Source organism: Chiloscyllium punctatum, chromosome 49, assembly GCF_047496795.1.
Source record: "Chiloscyllium punctatum isolate Juve2018m chromosome 49, sChiPun1.3, whole genome shotgun sequence".
Lineage (NCBI taxonomy): Eukaryota > Metazoa > Chordata > Chondrichthyes > Orectolobiformes > Hemiscylliidae > Chiloscyllium > Chiloscyllium punctatum.
Window position 1 is genome coordinate 39,573,206 of NC_092787.1, and position 19,738 is coordinate 39,592,943.

Sequence of the window (19,738 nt, forward strand, 5' to 3'; positions counted from 1 at the left end):
TTTCTTTAGGGGTAGAGGTGACCTGTACAAGAAGGACAGATTGCAACTAAATTGGAAGGGGACTAATATACTGGCAGAGAAATTTGCTAGAACTGCTTGGGAGGATTTAAACTAGTAAGGTGGGGGGGGGGGGGGGACCCAGGGAGATAGTGAGGAAAGAGATCAATCTGAGACTGGTACAGTTGAGAACAGAAGTGAGTCAAACAGTCAGGGCAGGCAGGGACAAGGTAGGACTAATAAACTAAACTGCATTTATTTCAATGCAAGGGACCTAACAGGGAAGGCAGATGAACTCAGGGCATGGTTAGGAACATGGGACTGGGATATCAGAGCAATTACACAAACATGGCTCAGGGATGGGCAGGACTGGCAGCTTCATGTTCCAGGATACAAATGCTCCAGGAAGGATAGAAAGGGAGGCAAGAGATGAGGGGGAGTGGCACTTTTGACAAGGGATAGCATTACAGCTGCGCTGAGGGAGGATATTCCTGGAAATACATCCAGGGAAGTTATTTGGGCGGGACTGAGAAATAAGAAAGGATGATCACCTTATTGGGATTGTATTATAGACCCTCTAATAGTCAGAGGGAAATTGAGAAACAAACTTGTAAGGAGATCTCAGCTATCTGTAAGAATAATAGGGTAGTTATAGTAGTGGATTTTAACTTTCCAAACATCGACTGGGACTGCCATAGTGTTAAAAGTTTAGATGGAGAGGAATTTCATCAGTGTGTACAAGACAATTTTCTGATTCAATACATGGATGAACCTATAGAGAAGGTGCAAAACTTGACCTACTCTTGGGAAATAAGGCAGAGCAGGTGACTGAGGTGTCAGAGGGGGAGCACTTTGTGGGGCTAGCGACCATAATTCTATTTGTTTTAAAATCGTGATGGAAAAGAATAGACCAGATCTAAAAGTTGAAGCTCTAAATTGGGGAAAGGCCAATTTTGATGGTATTAGGCAAGAACTTTCGAAAGCTGATTGGAGGCAGACGTTCGCAGGTAAAGGGACATCTGGAAAATGGGAAGCCTTCAGAAATGAGATAACAAGAATCCAGAGGAAGTATATTCCTGTCAGGGTGAAAGGGAAGGCTGTTAGGTATAGGGAATGTTTGATGACTAAAGAAATAGAGGTTTTGGTTAAGAAAAAGAAGGAAGCATATGTCAGGTGTAGACAGGATAGATTGAGTGAATCCTTAGAGTACAAAGGAAGTAGGAGTATACTTAAGAGGGAAATCAGGAGTGCAAAAAGGGGACATGAGATAGCTTTGGCAAATAGAATTAAGAAGAATCCAAAGGGTTTTTCCAAATATATTAAAGACAAAAGGGTAACTAGGGAGAGAATAGGGCCCCTCAAAGATCAGCAAGGCGGCCTTTGTGTGGAGCCACAGAAAATGGGGGCGACACTAAATGAATATTTTGAATCAGTATTTACTGTGGAAAAGGATATGGAAGATATAGACTGTAGGGAAATAGATGGTGACATCTTGCAAAATGTCCAGATTACAGAGGAGGAAGTGCTGGATGTCTTGAAACGGTTAAAGGTGGATAAATCTCCAGGACCTGATCAGGTGTACCTGAGGTCTCTGTGGGAAGCTAGGGAAGTGATTGCTGGGCCTCCTGCTGAGATATTTGTATCATCGATAGTCACAGGTGAGGTGTTGGAAGACTGGAGGGTGGCAAACGTGGTGCCACTGTTTAAGAAGGGCAGTAAAGACAAGTCAGGGAACTATAGACCGGTGAGCCTGACCTCGGTGGTGGGCAAGTTGTTGGAGGGAATCCTGAGGGTCAGGATGTACATGTATTTGGAAAGGCAAGGACTGATTAGGGATAAAAAGCTGAAAAATGTGTTGCTGGAAAAGCGCAGCAGGTCAGGCAGCATTCAAGAAGCAGGAGAATCAACATTTCGAGCATAAGCCCTTCTTCAGGAATGATCTCCAGCATCTGCAGTCCTCACTTTCTCCTAACTGATTAGGGATAGTCAACATGGCTTTGTGCGTGGCAAATCATGTCTCACAAACTTGATTGAGTTTTTTGAAGAAGTAACAAAGAAGATTGATGAGGGCAGAGCAGTAGATGTGATCTATATGGACTTCAGTAAGACGTTCGACAAGGTTCCCCATGGGAGACTGATTAGCAAGGTTAGATCTCATGGAATACAGGGAGAACTAGCCATTTGGATACAGAACTGGCTCAAAGGTAGAAGACAGAGGGTAGTGGCGGAGGCTTGTTTTTCAGACTGGAGGCCTGTGACCAGTTGAGTGCCACAAGGATTGGTGCTGGGGCCTCTACTTTTTGTCATTTACATAAAAATTTTGGATGCAAGCGTAAGAGGTACAGTTAGTAAGTTTGCAGATGACACCAAAATTGGAGGCGTAGTGGACAGCGAAGAGGGTTACCTCAGATTACAACAGGATCTGGACCAGATGGGCCAACGGGCTGAGAAGTGTCAGATGGAGTTTAATTCAGTTAAATGCGAAGTGCTGTATTTTGGGAAAGCAAATCTTAGCAGGACTTATACACTTAATGGTAAGGTCCTAGGGAGTGTGAACAAAGAGACCTTGGAGTGCAGGTTCATAGCTCCTTGAAAGTGGAGTCGCAGGTAGATAGGATAGTGAAGAAGGCGTTTGGTATGCTTTCCTTTATCGGTCAGAGTATTGAGTACAGGAGTTGGGAGGTCATGTTGCGGCTATACAGGACATTGGTTAGGCCACTGTTGGAATGTTGCATGCAATTCTGGTCTCCTTCCTATTGGAAAGATGTTGTGAAACTTGAGAGCGTTCAGAAAAGGTTTACAAGGATGTTGCCAGGGTTGGAGGATTTGAGCTATAGGGAGAGGCTGAACAGGCTGCGACTGTTTTCCCTGGAGCGTTGGAGGCTGAGGGGTGACGTTATAGAGGTTTACAAAATTATGAGGGGCATGGATAGGATAAATAGACAAAGTCTTTTCCCTGGGGTCGGGGAGTCCAGAACTAGAAGGCATAGGTTTAGGGTGAGAGGGAAAAGATATAAAAGAGACCAAAGGGGCAACTTTTTCACCAGAGGATGGTACGTGTATGGAATGAGCTGCCAGAGGATGTGGTGGAGGCTGGTACAATTGCGCATTTAAGAGGCATTTGGATGGATATATGAATAGGAAGGGTTTGGAGGGATATGGGCCGGGTGCTGGCAGGTGGGACTAGATTGGGTTGGGATATTTGTTCGGCATGGACAGGTTGGACCGAAGGGTCTGTTTCCATGCTGTACATCTCTATGACTCTAGAACTGACAGTTTGCATAGGTAGATCAGAATTTAAGACCATAAGACATAGGAGTGGAAGTAAGGCCATTCGGCCCATCGAGTCCACTCCGCCATTCAATCATGGCTGATGCGCATTCCAGCTCCACTTACGAGTGTTCTCCCCGTAGCCCTTAATTCCTCTAGACAACAAGAATCTATCAATCTCGGCCTTGAAGACATTTAGCGTCCCGGCTTCCACTGCACTCCGTGGCAATGAATTCCACAGGCCCACCACTCTCTGGCTGAAGAAATGTCTCCACATTTCTGTTCTGAAATGACCCCCTCTAATTCTAAGGCTGTGTCCACGGGTCCTAGTCTCCTCGCCTAACAGAAACAATTTCCTAGCATCCACCTTTTCCAAGCCATGTATTATTTTGTACGTCTCTATTAGATCTCCCCTTAATCTTCTAAACTCCAATGAATACAATCCCAGTATCCTCAGCCGTTCCTCATATGCTAGACCTGTCATTCCAGGGATCATCCGTGTGAATCTCCGCTGGACACGTTCCAGTGCCAGTATGTCCTTCCTGAGGTGTGGGGACCAAAACTGGACACAGTATTCCAATGGGACCTAACCAGAGCTTTATAAAGTCTTAGTAGTACATCTCTGCTTTTATATTCCAACCCTCTTGAGATTAGAGACAACATTGCATTCGCTTTCTTAATCACAGACTCAACCTGCATGTTTACCTTTAGAGAATCCTCGACTAGCACTCTCAGATCCCTTTGTGCTTTGGCTTTATTAATTTTCTCACCATTTAGAAAGTAGTCCATGCTTTTATTCTTTTTGCCAAAGTGCAAGACCTCGCACTTGCTCACGTTAAATTCCATCAGCCATTTCCTGGACCACTCTCCCAACCTATCTAGATCCTTCTGTAGCCTCCCTACTTCCTCAGTACTACCTGCCTGTCCACCTAACTTCGTATCATCGGCAAACTTCGCTAGAATGCCCCCGGTTCCCTCATCCAAATCATTAATATATAATGTGAACAGCTGTGGCCCAGCACCGAACCCTGCGGGACACCGCTCGTCACCGGCTGCCATTCTGAAAAAGAACCTTTTATCTCAACTCTCTGCCTTCTGTTAGACAGCCAATCCTCAATCCATCCCAGCAGCTCACCTCGAACACCATGGGCCCTCACCTTGCTCAGCAGCCTCCCGTGTGGCACCTTATCAAAGGCCTTTTGAAAGTCTAGATAGACCACATCCACTGGGTTTCCCTGGTCTAACCTACTTGTTACCTCTTCAAAAAATTCCAACAGGTTTGTCAGGCATGACCTCCCTTTACTAAATCCATGTTGACTTGTTCTAATCAGACTCTGCTCTTCCAAGAATTTAGAAACCTCATCCTTAATGATCGATTCTAGAATTTTACCAACAACCGAGGTTAAGCTGATTGGCCTATAATTTTCCATCTTTTGCCTTGATCCTTTCTTGAACAAGGGGATTACTACAGCCATCTTCCAATCATCCGGGACCTTTCCTGACTCCAGTGACTCTTGAAAGATCTCAACCAATGCCTCTGCTATTTCCTCAGCCACCTCTCTCAGAACTCTAGGGTGTATCCCATCGGGGCCAGGAGATTTATCAATTTTAAGACTTTTTAACTTTTCTAGCACTATGTCTTTCGTAATGGCAACCATACTCAACTCAGCCCCGTGGCACCCTTTAATTTTTGGGATATTACTCATGTCTTCCACTGTGAAAACTGACGCAAAGTACTTGTTAAGTTCTCCTGCTATTTCCTTATCTCCCATCACTAGGCTCCCTGCATCAGTTTGAAGTGGCCCAATGTCTACTTTTGCCTGTCGTTTGTTTCTTATGTACTGAAAGAAACTTTAACTATTATTTCTAATATTACTGGCTAGCCTACCTTCATATTTGATCCTCTCATTTCTTATTACACTCTGTGTTATCCTCTGTTTGCTTTTGTATCCTTCCCAATCTTCTGATTTCCCATTGTTCTTAGCCACTTTATAGGATCTCTCTTTTTCTTTAATACATTTCCTGACTTCCTTTGTCAGCCAAGGTTGTCTAATCCCTCCCCGGTTAATCTTTCTTTTCTTGGGAATGAACCTCTGTACAGTGTCCTCAATTATACCTACAAACTCCTGCCATTTTTGCTCTACTGTCTTCCCGGTTAGCCTCTGCTTCCAGTCTATTTTAGTCAGTTCCTCTCTCATGCCCTCATAATTACCTTTATTCAACTGTAACACCATTACATCCGATTTTGCCTTCTCCCTTTCAAACTCCAGACTGAACTCTACCATATTATGGTCGCTACTTCCTAAGGGTTCCTTTACTTTAAGATCTTTTATAGAGTCTGGTTCATTGCAAAGCACTAGGTCCAGAATAGCCTGCTCTCTTGTGGGCTCCATGACAAGCTGTTCCAAAAAGCCATCCTGTAAGCATTCCATGAATTCCCTTTCTTTAGATCCACTAGCAACATTATTTACCCAGTCCACCTGCATATTGAAGTCTCCCATGATCAATGTAACCTTGCCTTTCTGACATGCCTTCTCTATTTCCCGGTACATGTTGCGTCCCTGGTCCTGACCACTGTTAGGAGGTCTATACACAACTCCAATTATGGTTTTTTTGCCTTTGTGGTTCCTCAATTCCACCCACACAGACTCCACATCATCCGACGCTATGTCATTCAATACCATAGATTTAATTTTGTTCTTAACTATCAAGGCAACCCCACCCCCTCTGCCCACCTCTCTGTCTTTTCGATAATTTCTCTTGCTCGAGCTGAGGAAGAAGACAGTTTTTATAATAATCCAGTACAATGAGGCTAATTAGAAATTGGGAAAATGTAATCTATCTTGAAATGGAGTAATCTAGTTACAATGATGCTAATATGAAAACAATTATTGGAGGAATGTCCTAATTCTCTATAGAAAGCAACATCCTGACAATATGGATGGGTTCAGAGCCTCCATTCCTCTTTGTAGGTTGGTGCTAATGTCTCCTCTGAAGTGGTGAGGTGATTCCATTGTCTTGCTCTGGGAGTAGTGGTGCCTCTCTGTCTGACCTGTTCACTGTGTGGCTTTGATATTGCTGGGTTGTGAAACTGCCCTCGGGGCTTTGGGATAGCTGTGATGCTCTGTTACTGTTAGTGGGTGCTTGAAGCGTATTCCCTTGTCTGCAAATGCTGTCTAGTTTCGCTTGTCAGCCTGCTTGCTCCCTGCTGAGGCATTCTGGGTGTTTTGGTACAGTATGGCCAATTTTGCTTATGTAGGCCTATTATGGGTTGGCAGGGTGGCAGATCTTTTCCCACAGTGAGGTTATAAACTTTGATTTTGATTTATTATACTCACAGGTAAATAAGTACATTAAAAAGGTTTGTTTGCGAGCAGTACAGGCAGATCACAGTGAGCAAGGGCATACAGATCATAAGACAGGGTGAAGCATACAGATTACACTGCACAGGAGCTGTGTAAAGCAAGATCAATATTAACAAGATTAACACTATTTGAAGTTAGACAGTCAATTCATCAGACATTAGTGAACCAGATGGGTTTTTCTGACAATTGACAATGGTCATATTAGACCCTTAATTAAATTCAAAGTCTACCATCAGCCATGGTGGGATTTGAATCCAGGTCCCTAGAATATTAGCCAAGTTTCTTGATTAGTCGTCTACCAATAATACCACTAGGCCATTGCCTCCCCTACTGGTAAGGTGATCAAAGGTTACATAGAAAAAGCAGGAAAATGGGGTTGATAAACAGATCAACCATGACTGAAAGGTGGAGCAGATGCAATAGGCTGATTTTTCTTATGGTCTGCCAGACCTGCTGTGTTTCTTATCATTCTTGATAGTTGTTTCAGATTTCCAGTGTCTGCAGTATTTTGTTTTTATTAAACTGGAGTCAAAGATTGGCAGAAAAGTTTGTAACAGAATAATGGACTGCTTTTAGAAAAAGTGATTCAGGTACAGTCAAGGTACGTTATCACAAGAGGGCAAGATAGACCTGAAGAAGGGCTGATGCCCGAAACATCAATTCTCCTGTTCCTTGGATGCTGCCTGACCTGCTGCGCTTTTCCAGCAACACATTTTCGGCAAGATAGACCAACACAAGGTCAGAGCTCTTGAATGGTACACAACAGAAAAAGCTGAAACAGATGAAGGTTACATAAAAGTGTTTCCAGATTTTAATCTGAAAACAAGGCTGGATACAGAATGTTCAACAGAGAAGTGAAAAAGGAAATGGGCTATATATACTTACTGGATTAGCCAGTAATGCCCATGTCGCATGAATGATTAAAAAAGAATGACTTGGCAATAGTATATTCTCTTCCCTCATTCAAGTTTGCAGATGACACATAAATATAGATGTGAAGGCAAGTAGCAAGGATGACACAATGAGTCAGAGGGAATATAGACAGGTTCAGTGAGTAGGCAACAATTTGGCAAATACAATATAATGGAAGAAAATGTGAGGAAATGTGTTTTGGCAGGAACAAAACAGCTGAATATTATTTAAATAAGGACCTCCACAATCACCTGATGAAGGAGTGGCGCTCCGAAAACTAGTGCTTCCAAATAGTGTGATTTTTAACTTTAAATAAGGAAAGACTGCAGAATGTCGCAGCACCCAAGGGATTTGGAAGTTCTGGTACCTGAATCATAAAAAGCTATCATCTAAATTCAGTGGGTAATAGGGAGGGTTTTATTTCAAAGGGAATGGAGTATATAAACAAGGAATTCTGCTTAAAACTATACAAGGCACCAGTCAGATCAGAGCTGGAATAATATGAGTAGTTTTGATCATCTTATCTCAGGGAAGATACATTGACATTGGAGGCAACCCAGAGAAGGTTCACTAGATTGATCCCAGGTCTGGATAAATTTTCTTTTGAAGAGGGGTTGAGTACCTTGGGCTTGTGCTTATTGAAGTTTAGAAGAAAGTTTGGAAACCTCATTGAAACAAATGAGATTCGTTAGCAGTTGATGCAGAGGTTGTTTCCCCTTGTGGGAGAGTTCGCGACCAAACAGCATAATCTCAGAATAAGTAGTTATCCATTTAAGCCTGATGAGGAGGATTTTATTTCTGAGGGTAGTGAACCTGTGGAATCATTTACTTAGACAGAGCAGACCCTATGGGCTGAAGGCCTCCTTCTGGTCCAATGTCATGTGGTCTATCTTCATGTATAATATAACAACGGACCTGGTAATCTCTTTGCGCACACCCAGAATTGCAATAACAGCAGCAAATTAAGTGATTGATTAATCTCATTTTGATTCAGTGGATCGTTTTAAACTTGCCAAATATTAACCATGGAATGCCACTGGCATTAGTATTGGAGTGAGGTTAAACTTTATAATCTATATAAATGACTCAGATGAAGAGACTAATGGTATTTAGTTGGATTTGGTTATAATCCAAATATAGATAAGGAAGTGAGGTATGAGAAAGATCTAAAGAATCTGCAAAGGGATGGAGATAGATGAAGTGGGTGGGCAAAAGTTTTAGGAGTATAAACTGGGAAAATTAGAGGTTGTCTTTTTTGGAGGAATACTAAAGCAGAATATTATTTAAATGGAAAGCGTGTGCAGAATACTGCAATTCAGAGAATGCCCCTGTGCACAAATCAAAGTAATGGGGAAGAAAAATTGAATCCTGTAGTAGTCCTTATTGCAAAGAGATTGAATGTAAAAGTAGACAGGTTTTCCTACAACTATGCAGGATACTGGTGAGACCACACTTGGAGTAATGCATACACTTTTAGTCTCCTTGCTTAAGGAAGGAAATATTTGCATTGAAAACAGCTTCTGAAAATTTTCACTAGACTGATTCTTGGATCTAGAGTTTGCCTTGTAAGAAAAGAGAAACAGATCTGATCTAGACATTGGGAATTTAGAAGGCTGAGCTGTGAAACATAATATTTTGAAGAAGTTCATAAGCTAGATGCTAAAAGGATATTTCCCTTCATGGAGGAATCTAGAATGGGAAGGGTACAGTTTAAGAATGTATAAAAAATTGATTCCAAAAAATTTCTTCTCGCGGGGGCATTAATTTTTGCAATTTTCTGCACTAGCAAGCAGTGGAAGCTGTGCTATTGTTCAAATATATTTAGACTTTTAATCGCTATTTGATTCACTGTGATCTAATTGACTCAACAGGCATAATTTTGATTAGATTAGATTACTTACAGTGTGGAAACAGGCCCTTCGACCCAACAAGCCCACACCCACCCTCCGAAGAGCAACCCACCCAGACCCATTCCCTACATTTACCCCTTCACCTAAAACTTTGGGCAATTTAGCATGGCCAATTCACCTAACCTGCACATTTTTGGACTGTGGGAGGAAACCGGAGCACCCGGAGGAAACCCATGCAGATACGTGGAGAATGTGCAAACTCCACACAGACAGTTGCCCGAGGCGGGAATTGAACCCGGGCCTCTGGCACTGTGAGATAGCAGTGCTAACCACTGTGACACCCATGACATACTCCTGCTCCAATTCTTATGATATTCTGATGTAGAATGTTGGCACATTTCCATGACATTGTTTGGAGGTTCAGTCATCCCAGGAAAAGACAACAGATAATCATCCTGGTGCACCTAAAACACCAGGAGGTTAAAGTGCATGAGAAAAGTAAACAGACGTTTGAGGTATGCCAACAGCCACACAGGAAACGACATCCTCCCAAAGGTCTTACCCACTAATTGTCGTATATGATTGTAAATATTATGACGTTCTTCATTGCAGAAACCTCGGATGTGAAGAGGGAGGAATATTGTGTGTGTAAGTTTGGTGGACTATCATTTCATGAGGTAAAAACAATGACTGCAGATGCTGGAAACCAGATTCTGGATTAGTGGTGCTGGAAGAGCACAGCAGTTCAGGCAGCATCCAAGGAGCAGCAAAATCGACGTTTCGGGCAAAAGCCTTCAGACAGCATCTCTCCACGCTTCAGGCTCACTGCCTTTATTCCTGATGAAGGGCTTTTGCCCGAAACATAGATTTCGCTGCTCCTTGGATGCTGCCTGAACTGCTGTGCTCTTCCAGCACCACTAATCCAGAATATCATTTCATGAGTCCGATTGTGTGACATAATGATGACAATTAGTCGTTTGGGCAGACACTTCCTGAACCTTACCACCTTATTATAGAGTGAGCACCTCTATAATAAAGCTCCTGCTGTTTAATTCTTCAGCCTCCAGGTTCATCTTAGGACTCAACAGACTCATATGCTTGAATATTTAGTTCCCAGCTTTGATCTTATTGTACGTCGGAATATTTCTCAACGTCATACATATGTAACTCTTTCTGCTCTAACTTACATAAAACAAGTCCTCCATGCTCAGAAACTGATGGTGAACAGAAGTTCCCTTTAGTCTGATCCAATAGTAACTAGATTGTTATTTTGTTCTTAATTCCAGAAATGTAGCTTTTTCTGCATGAAATTATTTTAACATTTTAGACATCTTGATTGGATCACTTCTCAATCACCAATACTCCAAGGATTTTACATTTATGAAACCTGTCCACATAATTTAATCCTCTAAACTACATCATCATCATCATCCTAATGAAGTTGCTGTAATGCCAATGTGTGTTCGTCCTTAGGTCCCTAGTCCAAAGTTGGGTATAGTAATTCATATAGTAACTGACAAAGATACTGAAGAATTAACTAATATTACACCTGCTTTCTATTCCAGCCTTTTTGAGGTAAAGGCTAATCCTCCATTGCTTTGATTGCTTTTTGTTCCTGTCTAAATTGCTAAAAGGATCCAGGAAGTTGAGCTTTTAATGTTGAACTCATCAAAACTAGGATGCAAAAAACAGACTTGAAAAAGGGACACCATTCATCTAGCATGAGAACAGGATGCTGCTTGGTAGGGCTATCACTGGCATTGGGATGCAGCTAGAACAGTCAATCTTAATTCTCAGACCAGGCAGGCAGATCCTGGTTGGTCAAGGTGTTGCCATGGGAATGCAGCAGAAACTGGCCTTTTCCATGCCCCCTTTTCTGAAGAAGATGCAATATATATCCAAATTTCTTTTGTCTACATTATACAGGGTCCTGAGTGTTCAGACATGGAACTTCTGGCACAAGCAAATTCATCACACTTCAACCCCAACTAATGATCTCATATACTGACTTTTAATGAGGTATACTTAGGACTCTAAAATCATCATCTCCACATTGTCATACTGAATGAATTAGAAGATACTCAGAGATTTTTCTTTTTGGATTCAAATGAATGATCTCACAGTTGTCCAGGTTTGGCCATATTTAATCTGTCCCTTTCCCTTAGCAATTTCATTTTTGCATTTGCAAATTTGGAAATACAGCCATTTCTTTATCAAAATCTATTAATAAAGAATGAAAAACTGAGAAGTGAGTACAGATCCCTGGGGACCACTTGTCATTCAGAGTTACTATCCTTCATTCCTACTACCCAATCTCCAAAATAATTTCCAACCAAGTCAAAAGGTTCCCTCCAATTCTGTGTTCCCTCTATTGCCATACACGTGAAATGGAATATTATCAAATATCTGTTTGCAAGTCCATATTGGAACAATATTCATAAGCACATCCTTATTGACTTTAGAAGAATTTGTACTGAGCAAGCTCCCAGAAAAAGAGTATGATCTCATAAACTGTTTTTAGTGTTGATGATTTAGCCATCACAGAGAATTCCCTAACTTCTCTTAGAAATTGAGACATAGATATCTTTGGAATATCTCTTCCAAAACGAAAGGAATAGGAACGGTTTTTGGTACTTCCTTATCATTAAATACAGATTTACTATGCAGTTCAGGAAGAATTTTCTCATATCTTTTGGATGTTCAGCACTTTAATCTTCTAGTAAACTGGAGAAGGCAAAACTAAATGTTCATAATCAACACCTGATTTTGCTCCTCATATTTTCAGGAAAAGGGGAAATGAACATTTCACTCATGAAAACTGAACTAACAGCTCTGTAACCAATAATTGCACACAGCTCATCCTCGTACCCTTAATAACATATTTTACATAGTGAATAGATCTGTTATTTGGAAACTGATCAACCAAGGCTCACAATCAAAATACCACCATCTTTCAAATAAAAATCTTGCATCTTGAACACTTCCCACAAGATCAGTAACTTCCTCTTCCCCAGGGATGAACACATTTCCATTATTATAATTGGCAATGTGTTCAAACAGAGACCTTTGAATCCCTTTTGAGGAATCTTGTTGGCAAAACATGATCCTTTTTGACTTGCATTTATCAGGAGTCACACAAGAAAGCCCAATTTCAAATAATCACCATTTATACCGTATGAGACATGGTGCCATTGATTGATCAAGATGCCACCATGGAGAAAGCTCCCCAGACTCCCATGCAAAAAAAAATTGACCAGGCTTAAACATATTCTTTCAGATAGGACAGGTTCCTGTGAATGAAAGTACGGTACTTTCATGTATCACTTATTTAATATTTTGCCTAAAATGATGCACTAACAAAAGAGACATTGAAGTTGTCAGAAATCACTGTCCCAGCTAAAACAAATTCCTCCACAAATTCCAATAGTCTCATCCAGACAAAAAACCCCTCTCTGAATTCAACTCCAAGATGCCACTATGTTCCCTAACCCCTCACAATACCCCTGCCACTGCTAATCAACACAAATACTTACACTCTCACTTAATTAAATTTAAAGAATTGTAAATGGATAATGCACCTCATACATTTAAAAGGTAGACTTTTAGCTCAGCACTCATTATAATACTCAGCCAAATCCTAATACTTCAGTTTCATTCTGGAGAGAAAAGCTATCTCACGGCTCATACAAAATGCCTGCTCAAACCTCCTACCCCTGCACGAAGTGTAAAGTGATTACAAATGTTTTAAAGCATTTGAGACCATATTTAGAGGTGTCGTTAACACTATCTTCCCACCCATCTAGCATTCACTTCTGCCATGCTGCAGCTTAGAGTCAGAGTCATCACTGCAGAGTAACCCATTCAGCACATCAAGGCCGTGCCAAATCTCTGCAGCAATCCAGTCAGTCCCATTCCTTTATGTCCCTAGCTATGCACGTTTAATCATTGCCTCCATTTCCACTATCCTCATCAGCAGAAAGTTCAAAGCCATCCCCATTCACTTCATCGAAACTTTTACCTCACTTTCCATCTTGTGCTTTAAATCTTAATTCTAAGTTTCCCTCGTCCACACACCATCAGCTACTTGGAATATTTTTTTAATAATCTATTTTATCCAAATCTCTCATAATGTTGTACACCTTTATAAATTAATCTCCCTTCGATCTCTTTTGCTGTAAGGCAAATAAGGAGAAAGTGAGGACTGCAGATGCTGGAGGAGCCCTTCCTGAAGAAGGGCTCATGCCCAAAACGTCGATTCTCCTGCTCCTTGGATGCTGCCTGACCTGCTGTGCTTTTCCAGCAACACATTTTCAGCTGTAAGGCAAATAACCCAAGCTTCTCTAATAATCTCATTGCTAACATTCCTAATCTCTGGAACAATTCTGGTAAATCTCTTCTGCACCCATTCAGGGGTTTCGCTCCTATTTTTCCATCTATTCTCTCCAAGCCCAACTGTTCAATGATGCTCAATCTTATTTCTCCAGCCAAGGTACTACTTCCTCATTTTATTTACAATAGCCCTTCAGTATATGATCAGACTCATTTTTGCACTTCATCCCCATTCTTGTATGTAGATCAACAGAATCGTTTCACTATGGCATGGTGGCTCAGTGGTTAGCACCAGGGTCCCAAGTTCGATTCCAGCCTCAGGCGACTGTCTGTGTGGAGTTTGCACATTCTCCCCATGTCTGCATCGGTTTCTTCTCACAGTCCAAAGACGTGCAGGTCAGGTGAATTGGCTATGCTAAATTGCCCATAGTATTAGGTGCATTAGTCAGAGGGAAATGGGTCTGGATGGGTTACTCTTCGGAGGGCCTGTTTCCACACTGTAGGGAATCTAATCTACATTACTTAACAAAATCAACGTATCTCTAGAAAATGTTTATCTTTACAACCTAGAAAGTTGGCTCTCCATCTACATGTTGTCCTTCAGGTGGCATCTTCCACATGGAAAGCACAATTTTCTTTAAGAAGTATGCTGCCAGTTTAAGGTGCTGTCTGGATCTCAGACTTCACATCATTAAAGAACCTCCTAAACATTGTTTTTTTCATGAGCAGAAATTTCACTTCCATGGCATACATCTTCATGCCTGTCCTGCATATGAGTAGAGCAAACCCGTGCAGGCATATTTATTGCAAAGTGATACTGACGCAACCATATCGATCTATGAGAAAGTGAGGACTGCAGATGCTGGAGATCAGAGCTGAAAAATGTGCTGCTGGAGAAGCGCAGCAGGTCAGGCAGCATCCAAGGAGCAGGAGAATCGACATTTCGGGCATAAGCCCTTCTTATTCAGGCATGAGGAGGGTGTGCTAAGCAGGCTAAGATAAAAGGTAGGGAGGAGGGACTTGGGGGAGGGGTGTTGGGAATGTGATAGGTGGAAGGAGGTTAAGGTGAGGGTGATAGGCCGGAGAGGGGGTGGGGGCGGACAGGTCAGGAAGAAGATTGCAGGTCAAGAAGGCGGTGCTGAGTCCGAGGGTTGGGACTGAGATAAGGTGAGGGGAGGGGAAATGAGGAAGCTGGAGAAACTTGCATTCATCCCTTGTGGTTGGAGGGTTCCAAGGCGGAAGATGAGACGCTTTTCCTCCAGGCATCGTGTTGCCATGGTCTGGCGATGGAGGAGGCCAAGGACCTGCATGTCCTTGGCGGAGTGGGAAGGGAGTTAAAGTGTTCAGCCACAGGGCGGTTGGGTTGGTTGGTGCCCCAGAGGTGTTCTCTGAAACGATCTGCAAGTAGGCTGCCACAGCTACCTAGATTACACCTCCTCCCACCCTGCCCCCTGTAAAAACGCCATCCCATATTCCCAATTCTTTGCCTCCGCCGCATCTGCTTCCAGGAGGATCAATTCCAATACCGAACAACCCAGATGGCCTCCTTCTTCAAAGTCTGCAATTTCCCCTCAGACGTGGTTGACGATGCTCTCCACCACATCTCCTCCACTTCCCACTCCTCCGCCCTTGAACCCCGTCCCTCCAATTGCCACCAGGACAGAACCCCACTGGTCCTCACCTACCACCCCACCAACCTCCAGATATATTGTATCATCCTTCGTCATCCTCCAAACAGACCCCACCACCAAGGATATTAGATTAGATTAGATTAGATTACTTACAGTGTGGAAACAGGCCCTTCGGCCCAACAAGTCCACACCGCCCCGCCGAAGCGTAACCCACCCATACCCCTACATCTGCATCTACATCTACCCCTTACCTAACACTACGGGCAATTTAGCATGGCCAATTCACCTGACCTGCACATCTTTGGACTGTGGGAGGAAACCGGAGCACCCGGAGGAAACCCACGCAGACACGGGGAGAACGTGCAAACACCACACAGTTAGTCGCCTGAGGCGGGAATTGAACCCGGGTCTCCGGCGCTGCGAGGCAGCAGTGCTAACCACTGTGCCACCGTGCCGCCCGTGCCGATATATTTCCCTCCACTCCCCTGTCAGCGTTCCAGAAAGACCACTCCTCCTTCTGTTCTTGTATTACGCAGTAGTTGTGTTCTCGAGCAACCTCGTGTATAGAAAATCGCGCAATAGAAATAACAGGGCCTATGGGAAAAAGTTTTGGTGGGTCATCCCCTAACCATATCAGTAAAAATCAAACCAAAAATAGTAGTTAGCCAAACACAAATGATAGCACAGTCTAAGTAAATATTAATAGTATATATTTTAATGAAATAATATTAAATTTATTGTAAGGGGTTTCTGAGTTTGCTGAGTTACAGTGCTGTATTAAGACAGGGGCTGAGGGTTATCATCAGCATCATCAATACTTTCAGGTGCAGTTCTGGATTCAGGGTTACGATAAAAGAAAATATTTAGTGCAGAGGTGGATGGCTGTGGTTTATTGTCCTCAAGACTGTTTCTTGCAGGTTGGCTTAAAAAAGGGAACCAGTGTTTGCTGCTTTGCCATCTTTCTTCTTTCATGAAGAAGCTGTTCATAGGGTGTAAGACATTCTGCCAGGAACTGCTATCCTGCTGCACTCTGCATTGTAGTCATTGTCTTCTAAGAGCTGCAACTGCTTCAACTTCCCTCAAGATAAAAGACAAAGCAGAAGTGGAAATTTCTCGTGGTGCTGCATCCTGGCCTACTTCATCTTCATCTTGAGCTTTAATTCCCCCTGCAGCAACAAGTTGTTATAGATCAGTCTCAACTTGTACAAATCCAGCTTGCTTTGCAAGAGCGACACAATGTTCTTTGATTGTTGGAAGCTCCTCTGATGGTTCAACGCCTTTAAAATCATGAAGAAAATCTGGGAGAAGCTTCCACCAAATTGCATGCAAGTAGGCCTTACTGACATCATCCCAGGCCTTACTGACATCATCCCAGGCCTCCACAATGATGTTAATAGCATTCTTAATGTTAGAACTCTTCCAAAATTGAAGAACACTGTTCTCATTAGCTCCCTCAGTAGCTGCAATCAACTTCCTGACTGTGCACCTTAAATAATAAGCTTTAAAAGCTGCTATTGCATTCTGGTACATGGGTTGAATGAGAGAGGTTGTGTTCAGAGGTAGAAATAGCACTTTGATGTTTTCAGAAAGTTCACCAATGGTGGGAGGATGGCTTGGTGCATTGTCCAGAATGAGGAGAATCTTGAAACACAGACATTTCCTCGAGCAATAATTTCTAAAAATATCCTCAAAAACATCAACAATCAGGTCAGGAAGAATTTGCCCTGTCATCCAACCTCTTTTACTTGACCTGAAGTAAACACCTTGAGTGGTCTTAAGGTAACCAGGGATGGAATTGCATAATAGCCAGCAGGAGTTCGCGTTTTAAAAAATCATTCTCCATTTCACCAATCATGTTACAGCCAAACTGCATTGACAAAACATGCATTATAGGAGAACAACCTGTACCACCATCCCAGGGATCAGCTGGTGAACCTCCGTCACATTCCCTCTTTGCCAAATACCACTACTTAGGTAAGGAGATCAAAACTATACACAATACTCTCAATAGTTTCTTTATTTTTGTCCTCAAATTCCTTCCAATGAAGGCCAATATACCATGCCTTTCTAATTGCTTGCTGCACTGCTCTTAGTGACTCATGTACAAGCTCACCAGGTCCATTTACCACCTCTCATCATTTATATTCTGCCTTGCATTTCTTCTAAAGTGAAAAACTTCACTTGTTCACATTACACTCCAATCTGCCATGTTCTTGCCAATTTCCTTAGCCTGGCAATGACCATTTGTAACATCCTTGTATCTTCCTCACAACTCTCATTCCCACCTACTTTTGTCATCAGCAAATTTGGAAATATTACATCTGGAACCTATTTCCAAATCACTGAACAGTTGTGGCTCCAGCATTGATCCCTTTAGGTAACACCCAGTTTCAGCCTGCCTTCTTCACAATGACCTAGTTAATCTTACTCTTTTATGACAGTTAATTGTCAACCCATTCCAGTAGATTGTTGCAATCCTAGCTAGGTGTTCTAATGTTGGGTACTAACCTCCCATGTTAAACCTTGTCAAATCCTTCTGAAAATCCAAATCCATTAGCTCTCCTTCATTTCTCATGCAAGTATTATCCTCAAAAGCTCAAACAGATTTATCAAACATCATTTCCCTTTCCTACATTCATGTTGACATTTCCTTACTGTTGAGATGGTCTTTGTTTTTCTTTTGGTTTGGAGTTGAGAGTTGCAGTTGAGAACTGAACTTTGAACAGCAACTCCTTTTTTTTAATAAAGGAAAATATAAAAGACAGGTTTGCTGTTGGGAACTGACCTGGAAAGATAATGCAGCTTAAGTACTGCTCTCAGAACACTACAGAGAGGCTAACACTGAAATGTGGTTCATGCTCAAGGATTGGTAGCTGGTTGGATGTTGAATTGGTCAATCAAGAGAGGACTGTGCTGGCCAATCAACCACAGAGAATAATGAAAAACAAAGAAACCAAAAGGTGAACCTACGCTGCACTCCCTCAATAGCCAGAATGTCTTTCCTCAAATTTGGAGACCAGAACTGCACACAGTACTCCAGGTGCGGTTTCACCACGGCCCTGTATAGCTTCAGAAGAACCTCTTTGCTTCTATACTCAATCCCTCTTGTTATGAAGGCCAGCATGCTATTAGCTTTCTTCACTACCTGCTGTACCTGCATACTTGCCCTCATTGACTGGTGTACAAGAACACCCAGATCTCTTTGTATTGCCCCTTTACCTAACTTGACTCCATCCTATCTATATGTGATGCAAACTTCAAAGAATTTTGTATCTGAACCCCAAGGTGTTTCTGTTCTACCACACTACCCAATGCCCTACTTTTAACTGTAAGAGGTCTGCCCTTGTTTGTTTTACCAAAATGCAATACCTCACAGAGTCCTACAAAATGGAGACAGGGCATTCAGCCTAAACGGATTCATGCCAACCAAAATCTCCATCCATGCTAACCTCATTTCCCTGCACTTGGCCCATATCCTTCTAAACCTTCCTGATCTATGTATATGTCCAAATGCCCTTAAGTGTCATTAATATACCCACCTTAACCACTTTTGCTGGCAGCTCATTCCATATGTGTACCCACCCTCTGTGTAAAGAAATTGCCCCTAAGGTTCCCTTTTATTCTTTCGTCTCTAACCTTATACTGATGGTCTCCAACACTGGGAAAAAGACAGTGCATTCACCCTATCCAGGCCTCTCATGATCTTGTACATTTCTAGATGACCACCCCTCACCCTTCCGTGTTCTAAACTTCTAGCTCTTCCAACGTTTCCCTATAACTCAGACCCTCAAGTCCTGGCAACATCCTTGTAAATTTCTTCTACACTCTTTCCAGTTTAATAACATCTTTCCTATAGCAAGGTGACCAAAACTGAATGCAAAACTCCAAATGCAGCCTCAACAACGTCATCTACAACTGCAGCATAACTTGCCAACTTCTGTACTCAGTGCCCTGACTGATGAAGGCCAGTGTGCCAAAAGCCTTCTTTACTGCCCTATCTACCTGTGACGCCACTTCCAGAGAACTGTGCATCTGAACTCAAAGGTCCTTCTATTCCACAACATTCCTTAAGGCCCTACCATTCACCATGAAACTCCTACCTTGATTTGACTTTCCAAAATGCAAGACCTCATATTTATCTATATTGAAATCCATTTGCCATTTCCCAGCCCACTTCCCCAGCTGATCAAGGTCCTGCTGCAATTTCTGATAACCTTCCTCACTGTCCATGATACCGCCTATTTTAGTGTCATCAGCAAACTTACTAATCATACCTTGGACATTTTCATTCAAATCATTGATATAGATAGCAAACAGCTATGGGTCCAGTAATGACCTGAGGAACACACCTAGTCACAGGCCTCCAGTCAGACAAGCATCCTTC

At 42.4% G+C, this 19,738-nt stretch overlaps 1 protein-coding gene across 4 annotated transcripts in view; it reads right to left on the bottom strand.

Annotated features, from left to right (window-relative positions):
• The window catches only part of LOC140469609 (tubulin beta-4B chain-like), a 62,471-nt gene that overhangs the window by 34,524 nt on the left and 8,209 nt on the right, over positions 1-19,738 (bottom strand). For 2 of the 4 annotated variants that reach the window (XR_011956172.1, XR_011956171.1), the window contains exon 2: positions 16,048-16,520. The exons of the other annotated variants lie outside the window; for them this stretch is intronic. The gene's annotated coding sequence lies outside the window, so the exon portion shown is untranslated. Of the gene's footprint in view, positions 1-16,047; positions 16,521-19,738 lie in introns of those variants that run through there. 4 annotated transcript variants of the gene reach the window in all.